This window comes from Nicotiana tabacum, chromosome 8, assembly GCF_000715075.1.
Source record: "Nicotiana tabacum cultivar K326 chromosome 8, ASM71507v2, whole genome shotgun sequence".
NCBI classification, from domain to species: domain Eukaryota; kingdom Viridiplantae; phylum Streptophyta; class Magnoliopsida; order Solanales; family Solanaceae; genus Nicotiana; species Nicotiana tabacum.
This window is the reverse complement of record NC_134087.1, coordinates 99,920,150-99,928,366: the sequence shown is the minus strand read 5'-3', so window position 1 is coordinate 99,928,366 and position 8,217 is coordinate 99,920,150. Positions and strand designations below refer to the sequence as shown.

The 8,217-nt window shown below is 36.9% G+C and overlaps 1 long non-coding RNA gene across 1 annotated transcript; it reads right to left on the bottom strand.

Moving 5' to 3' along the window:
- Positions 1-202: 202 nt before the first annotated feature.
- LOC142162769 (uncharacterized) lies at positions 203-2,715 on the bottom strand. Its single transcript, XR_012694150.1, has 2 exons — positions 2,131-2,715; positions 203-396 (listed from the first exon to the last, which is right to left on the bottom strand). It is a non-coding gene; the product is annotated as an uncharacterized LOC142162769 (long non-coding RNA).
- Positions 2,716-8,217: the final 5,502 nt, after the last annotated feature.

Sequence of the window (8,217 nt, the reverse complement as noted above, 5' to 3'; positions counted from 1 at the left end):
AGGTATGTTCTCAGTTTGTCAAATAAAAAAAAACTTAGCAATCTAATTTTAATTCTAAACCATTTACATGCTGAAATTAACCAATATTATTTAACTAAACAATATTCCTACAAGTTCCGAAATGGTCTATTCGTTTGATTTTTAACTAGACGAAATTACTACACCATTCATTTATTTTTAGGCAATATATATAGATAGTTCATCCGTTAAGCTATCGTCAGATGTTCCACTATATATATTAAATAGCTACATGATTCTGATTTTTGTAAGCTAAATAATTTATATATACAAATAAAATTCAGAATATAATTAAAATAAATTAGAACTTCAACTCTTCATTTTTCGTATTCATGCTTCCTGTTTCAGTTTACAATAATCAGCGTGTCAGTTGTGTACCTGATATTGGAAGCAAAAGAAAAGGGAGATCAGCAAAAATTCAGTAGCATACAACAACAGCAACCCCAGCAACTAGTAACAACCAGCAACGAGAAACTTAGTGACAGATTTTAAAATCAAGACAAAAATCCAGAAACACCAACAACAATCAACGGACAGAAGCAAAGGGAATCTTTTCAGATTTTGAAAGACTAGTTAGTGTTTAACCCTTAATTTCTGAATCCGTATATCAGAATATTTGGATTGTATATCAGGTGTATACTATTCTTCTTTTGAATTTCCAGAATGTTTTTCTTTTTATTTTCTAAAGTCTTAGTATTTTTCGGAATTTCCACTCTCTTAAAATTTTCTTCTGTATTCTGTCTTCTCCCCAAATCTGATTCAAGTCTCTCTATTTATTTCTCATCCCAAATCCTTTTCAATTAATAAAACAACCACTTTCTCCTTACCAAACCCACTACTAGTTAAAAAATACAATTATTATTTATTTAAACAAACTTTTCTTGAGCCCCGCAATCCCACTATGTCTTGTTCCCCACTTTTGATTAAACAAATACATTATTCCCCACCATTATGTCTTGTCCCCCATGCTTACATTAAACAAATACATTATCTCCCCCTATTATGTGTTGTCCCCCATGCCTACATTATTTTAATATAATTAACAAATTATTTAATTTTAATGGACAAAGCACTCAAAATAAACATTTGTTCAGAATTTTAATTCCAAAAATACCCCTTCGACCTTACTGAAATTACCATATTACCCCTGAACGTACTGCAAATTACCAAACTACCCCCATCAGCTATAACCAATTCACCTAATCAATTTCAACCAAAATACAACAAATATGACCAATTTCTAAATAATTTTCAACAACAAATTCAAACTAAATGTTGAACAACAAAGAACAACTAAAATTATTTTGATTGAACAATATATTTTAACAACAAACAAACCTACTTTCAGATTCAAAAAAAAAAAACAACAACAAACAAGTATATTCAGATTTCTAAATTCAAATAATCATTTGAACTTAAAATTAAATCTAACAACATTACAACCAACAATTTCTATATAAAACTTAAACAAGATCAAGAGACAAACTAAAGAAATAATCATAAATGATAAACAATAAACAAGAAAATCAAACTTATACTAATTTCGGATTCAAGAACAATCAAACAAAGTATAGACATAAATGAAAAGATTCAACAACAATAACAAGCAAATTTTATTCAAATTTGAATTAAACTTGAATTAATCTTAAACAAAACAAATAAACATATTCAAATCACTAAACTTCAAATAATCAATTGATTTTTTAAATTAAATTAAACAAAATACAACAAAGATACATGATTCAAATTAAATAAAACAAAAATTTAAAACCAAAACATAAACTCACATTAAATCACTGAATTAAAAATGAACTTCAAACAAAATGAACATGAGTTAAACAACAAACATGACGGATCCAAATGATTAAACCAACACTCTTCTATATTAAACTTAAATCCTCTTAAATTAATAAAACAAACTGAAAAATAATTAATTGAACTTCAATTTAAATCTAACAATATTATAATTAAACTAACAATTCTTACAAAAAATAAACAAGAAAAATAAAACAACTGAATAAAAATTAAGAACAAGAATCAAACATTTAATGATTTCAGATCCGAAAAATATCAAACAAATTACGGACGGGAACGAAACTTAAACCAACTAACCGGATCGGAACGATAATGAACTCGGAAGAAATCTGCCCGGAAACGATTATCGCACCAAAATAACTTGACGACGAAGACGACCAACGAAGAAACAGTTGAATGTAGCAATGGAGAAGAGGCGGTGTAGCAGTAGCAGCTGCTACTGCTGCGCATGCTCGATGGACATGGGAGCTTTGGTGGTCGTCCATGGCTGGACGTAGCAGAAGGCAGCAGTAGCAACAGGGTTCGTTTGGACATAATGGACATGGTTGGACGTAGCAGAAGCAACAGGGGTTTGTTTCAGGTGGCCGTCCGACATGGTGAGGAGGAGCTGCGTGTGTGTATTGACGGAGATGAAAAACGAGTAGCTTATGGGAGCTGGGGTATCAAGGGTGGTCGACGACGAGGGGGGGGGGTTGCCGGACTGTTCCTTGTTTGAGAAAGCGCAGCAGCATGGTGGGCGGGAGTGGAAAGGTCGTTCATGGCGGAGTGACATTGGAGCATGGAGGTTCGACGTGGGGGGGGGGGGGTGGAAGATGGATGAAACCGCAGGGGTGTGAGGGGAAGGGCTGCCATGGTTGCTTGGGGTGTTTGGGATTTTGGAGAAGAAGAAGAGGAGGGGGCGGGTAGGTTCTTTAGCATTTTTAGGGTTTTTTTGTTTTGTAAAATGTAAGATAGGGTGGTGTTGGGTATTTGGGTTATGGACTGGGTCGACCCGGTTTGAAATGGACCGGGTCGTTTGGGAAGATTGGGTCTCTTTGGGCCTATGACTTAAAATTGAAGAAAAGGCCCAATCCGATTTTCTTCATATTTTTTGCTCTATTTTCTTCTACTTTCTAATTAATAAAACTAAAATTCTAAATTAAGTTATAAACTAAATTAACTTATCAAGAAATACTAATTAATTCCAAATAAATATTATCGCATATTTAAATAGCAATTAACGATAAAATCGCAAAATTATACGTTAAATGCTAAAATGCAACGTACATTATTATTATTATTATTATTATTTTTTTTATGATTTTCTCATTTTTGTAAAAAAAACTTAAATAATTTTCTCATTTTTGTAAAACAAACTTAAATAAGTACTAAACGAAAACGTGTCATATTTTATTTTTTAAACAAATAAACATGCACAGACAAAAAATACAAAACATTATACAAAAATACCAAAAAAAAAAAAAATCAAAAATTGCACACCAAGGAAAAATCGTTTTATTTTGAATTTTTGGAAGTAATTCTTTCATAGGGCAAAAATTACGTGCTTACACCCAATCCAAACAAATAATGATTTTTGAAAGCCCAAATTCGATTTCAAAGCTTCAAAGTTTTTTTAATGGTTGTCAATGATAGAGAGTCAAACACCTTCAAAATTTATATACTACAGAGAATTAGGAGAGATTAGAGTCTCCGTATATGTTATAGCCTAACTAAAGCGAATTAAATCTCCAGGCTTTGCAATTTTAACTTCCTTGAGCATTCGTCTTTTCAAATCATAAATTGATATTCCTTATGAGTCTTCAGGCTTTGCAAGAAAGAGAGAGAGAGAGGGAGAGAGAGAGAGAGATGACCAACTAAAGCAAAGTGAATCTTCAGGCTTTGCAAGAGAGAGAGGGGGGCAAGTATAAAGGGATAAGGAAATAACCGATATTCCTTGTTCAATTCCTAATATAAAGGGATACTCATTTAAAACATATTTGTATATAATTGGTAAATTGTATATGACCATGTAATTAAATTGAAACTTGAGTAGGGAGGGTAATAAGGTTTCAAATCGTGTATAGGAAGGTAAAATTCCTTTTTTTTCTTCTTTTGTTATGGTCATATATAACATATTAAACAAAAAATTATTTCTAAGATATTTGGCAAAGTTACTCATGGATCAATTTGAGCTAAAATCAGCCAAACATTAAATGGGTTGAGATAGATAGGATCAAAATAGGCTGAGTTCAATAAATTGGCGGGTCAATAACCAGACCAACCTTAACGGGTTGTGTAGATCATTTGGACTTGGGCCAAATTTTACAACCCTAGATATATCAATCTATCCCTCTAATTTTGTGTATAGTGTGAGATTAATTCGATCAATCAATAATTTCATCTTAATCGTAATTCCTACATCAGTTGATATAGATGGAATAAATCTATCCCTCTAATTTTGTGTAGTAGTGTGAGATTAATTCGATCAATCAATCATTTCATCTTAATCGTAATTCCTACATCAGTTGATATAGATTGTATTCCATTCCTATTTTACATCCAGCTCATTATTAAAAGAATTCATCATTAATTTAATTATCTTAGTCTAATCGTACGTGGACATGCCTTAACCTTTTGGATCTCGTGTATAGCAGGGACTTGGTACATAAGGCTATATATTTTTAAAGTTTGTTGTCTGAGTGAAAACCATTTCTAGTCAAACAATAAAGGCTCGATTAGAGTGGATGAAGGTCAAGTACTGATGAGAATAAATAATCGGGGCGGAGCTAGCCCTTTGGATACGAATTCGGTTGAACTTATTTATTTTTGTTCAAACTCTGTATTTATCTTAAAAAATTATTTACAAATTACTAATTTAGAACTTAAGCACTTAAAATAATTAGAATACTGAACCCATATATTTTAAATCCTGGCTCCGTCTTGGAATGAAATCCCTCTTCAACAAGCATTACATCAAAAGGGATTTGCTTCAATCTTCTATTGGAGGGGAGCAGGGATGATCTATCAACCTTGTTTGTAATTTTCGCATTAATCTTCTGACGGGTGAATAAAACAATATATAAAGAAACAAACACTAGATGTGATAAAACAAGAAGGATAAGAGATTGTTTTCAATAGATAATACTATACGTTTCAAGATCAAGGTCATTGGCTTGCTGGACGTTATTATTTCTAGAACATAATCCAGTTTAAGTTAGTTGTTGAAAATGAAATTTCTTTTTATTGAATGAGGTGTTGAAAGACGAATAATGCAATTGCTATGTATTTAGAAACTAATAGAAAAAGGAATAAACGAGGCAGGGCAGGGTGGATACTTATACACAATGGGTGGTCGGTTATCGTGTAATGTATATAATGTATTTTGCTTAGCTAAGTGGACGGTTCATTAGCTTAGCAACTTAGTTAAACTATTATTTGTTAATACAAAGAAACTTAAAATACTTTTTTCGAAGTTCGAAAAATGTTACTCCGGCTCCCCCTCTCACCCCACAACTCCCTTTTGTTATAAGGAGCAAACTTTTTGGTAAACTTTACCCTAAACAAACAGGTAACAATTGAACTTATATGTGGTTTTAAGGATATGCTGACCAATTCAATACAAATGATAACTGATGTTAGATTAAACAGATAAAAAACGTAATAAATTACCAAACCAATAAGGAGAGTGATCCCGAACTCAGTAACGACTTAACGAAGTGCCTACCTTCGATCTCGAGATCATGCTAATGAGGAACTGATGAACAAAAGTAAGAACTTTGAATAACAGAGAAAATAAGAGTATATTGCACTGATATGCGTGTTACAATGTGTCTAATGAACATTTAGTTTCCCTTTTATATAGTAGGGGAGTTTCACCCTAAGTACAATTCTAAAAAAGGATAAAAATCATTCTTTATGCTAATAACTGATTTACTGCTGATACGGGCTGAGATTTACGTCGTGACATTCGGTTGGGCACTGATATCATGGCTCTTTGTTAGTTGTGTTCGGTTGTTTGGTAATGCACTCCGAAGTTGAGGGACTCGAATCGGACCCGAGAGATGCGGCCCCGATGCTACCGAGGGTGAATGTTTTGATCGATCTCCGATGTGAGAGGTTTTTCTCCCAGACATCGATTCTTTATGATCACGTTCCAATCCTGCTTGTCCTACCAGGAAACCGAGATGTTCAACGGGCTCGATTTTACCCATATAAAGATAGTCCCCTCGTTTTTTTAGAGAGGAGGTTTACTGAAACAATGAGAAACGACAGATGCTTTTCACCTCCTTCTTTACTATGCCACAACAAAAACGACAAAGAAGAAGAAACGTCCCGTCAGTCACGTCATTTTGACTTTGAACATGTGTCAGCCATTGGCAGGTCACCTCTGAATGTGAAGCCTCACGATGCCTCTATAAAAACGTTCATTCTTCGTTCATTTTTCACTGTTTGACCAAGCTTCTACCTTCGATTCTCAAAGCTGTCACTCATCTTCTTCATACTTTCATATCTTTACCTCCGTTCTTCAAAATTTCTCAGTAATTTTTTGGGTTTTTACCTAGTCTTTACCCATATCGGCACACTTGACTCTTCAATTTTCAAAACCTTTTCTTAGACCTTTCAAGCTTTTTCAGATAACAATGGCTAAAACATCCAAATCTGTTCCTCAACAAGTCGCTTCTTCTTCTTCTTCTTCCCAACTGACCGCCGAAATCGAGGCGGTCATTCCTGATATAGTCATCCTCGAGACGTCTGCTCTTGGTACAGCTACTGATGAACCGGCTCACGAGCCTCCCTTGAAAATGTTCATCCTCGGGGGATGCTCAGACGCAGATGAATTTAAGGTCAAAAAGCCCTCATCGGTATAGGACTGGGGCGAAGGAGTATCAAGGTATATATGCTCTATTACCGAAGACGTCCTTACCGTGGTCCGAGAGGACTGGGAGGGTAAGGACGTAGTAGTTCCCGGGCCCGAAGATGCCATCACTACCCATGTGGAGGGGTATCTAAGTGTTTACACTTATCCCTTCACGTTGGGCTCGGTGGACTCGGTTATCTTGGAATTTTGTAAGAGGTAAGTAGTATGCCTCGGTCTGATCCACCCGTCGTTGTGGAGGATCGTGATCCTTCTTCGTTACTTCGTGAACAAGACCGAATCTCGTCGCTTCACCATCGATCACTTACTCTGCCTATACAGTCCCCGAATCATCCGGGGGGGACTAATAAAGCTCACACGTCGGGCCAACAAAGCCCCATTCTCGAGTATCGATGAGGACCGAGACCGAGGCTGACAGGGACGCTTCATTCAAGTGAAGACCGAAGACTTGGTTCCCCCCAAGTTCATGCCATTCCACGAGAAGTGGAATGTATCTCGTAAGTATAGTTTCCCTTTGAACACCATTTTATGTTCATCCCATTTTTTCTCATTGGTACTTGTGATGGTGTAGCTGTCGCTCGAGTCCCAAATGCTATTCCTCGACTCAAAAAGTGGATCGAGGGAATTTGTTCACAGATACCTTATTCTGCACATGGCGCAAACTCTCGAGGGGCCGGTGGGAAGCCCGTTCTCGCGGTAACATACATTCCCGAATAGGTAACATCGTGCTCTCCCATTCGCATTATACTTACTCTCTTTTCTTTACTTTTCTGTTTGTAGGCTTGTTTAAGACCATTGAACTTAGGCCTTCAGGAGTGGATGAGAATGTGTCCTTGTCCGTTGAACCCTCCGCTTTGGGGCAGCTTGGGGTTGCAATGAGGGAAAAGAAGAAAAGGAAGGCTTCGGGTTCCCCCAGCTCAGAGAAGAAGAAGCCAAAAAGAAGGTTGTCTCGTAAGCCAAAGGAAAGTTCTAGATCTCGAGCACCCGACTCGGACTCGCTTCTTTGACTCAGGGATGAGCCCGAGGAAGATGATTGTTTTGTGGCCGACTTCTCCCGAGGAGCAGGCAGCTGTTGAGGAGGAGATCCCTTAGGGTGATCTCTCTCTGACCCGGGAGGTTGATGAGGAGACCGGGGCTATGACTTCACGGGATGTCGGCTACGCTCTGAAGGAGTCACCCGACGTACAAGGTCGCCTTCCTATACTGAGTCCATGCTCGAGGAGGCTCAAGAAAGAAAGGAGAAGTCTAATGAAGGGGCTCATGGCATGGACGATCCCCTTTGTTCTTTTTTCGACGGTGTGGACTCGTCCGTCTTGGAAGACTTTTCCGGGTTGGGCGACCTGGAAGTGCCGAGAAAGGATTTATCCTCTGAAATTAGTGGGCTGAACTCGAGCCCAAAGTTAATCCACCGGTTCCCCACCCCGAGTGTAGATCTCAGTCGTAAGAGGTCGATAATCATCACTGTCCCGGAGGATGCCCGGGTTCTTTCTGCTCCCATGGGATAGCGAGAAACATCCGAGGCCTGGTGA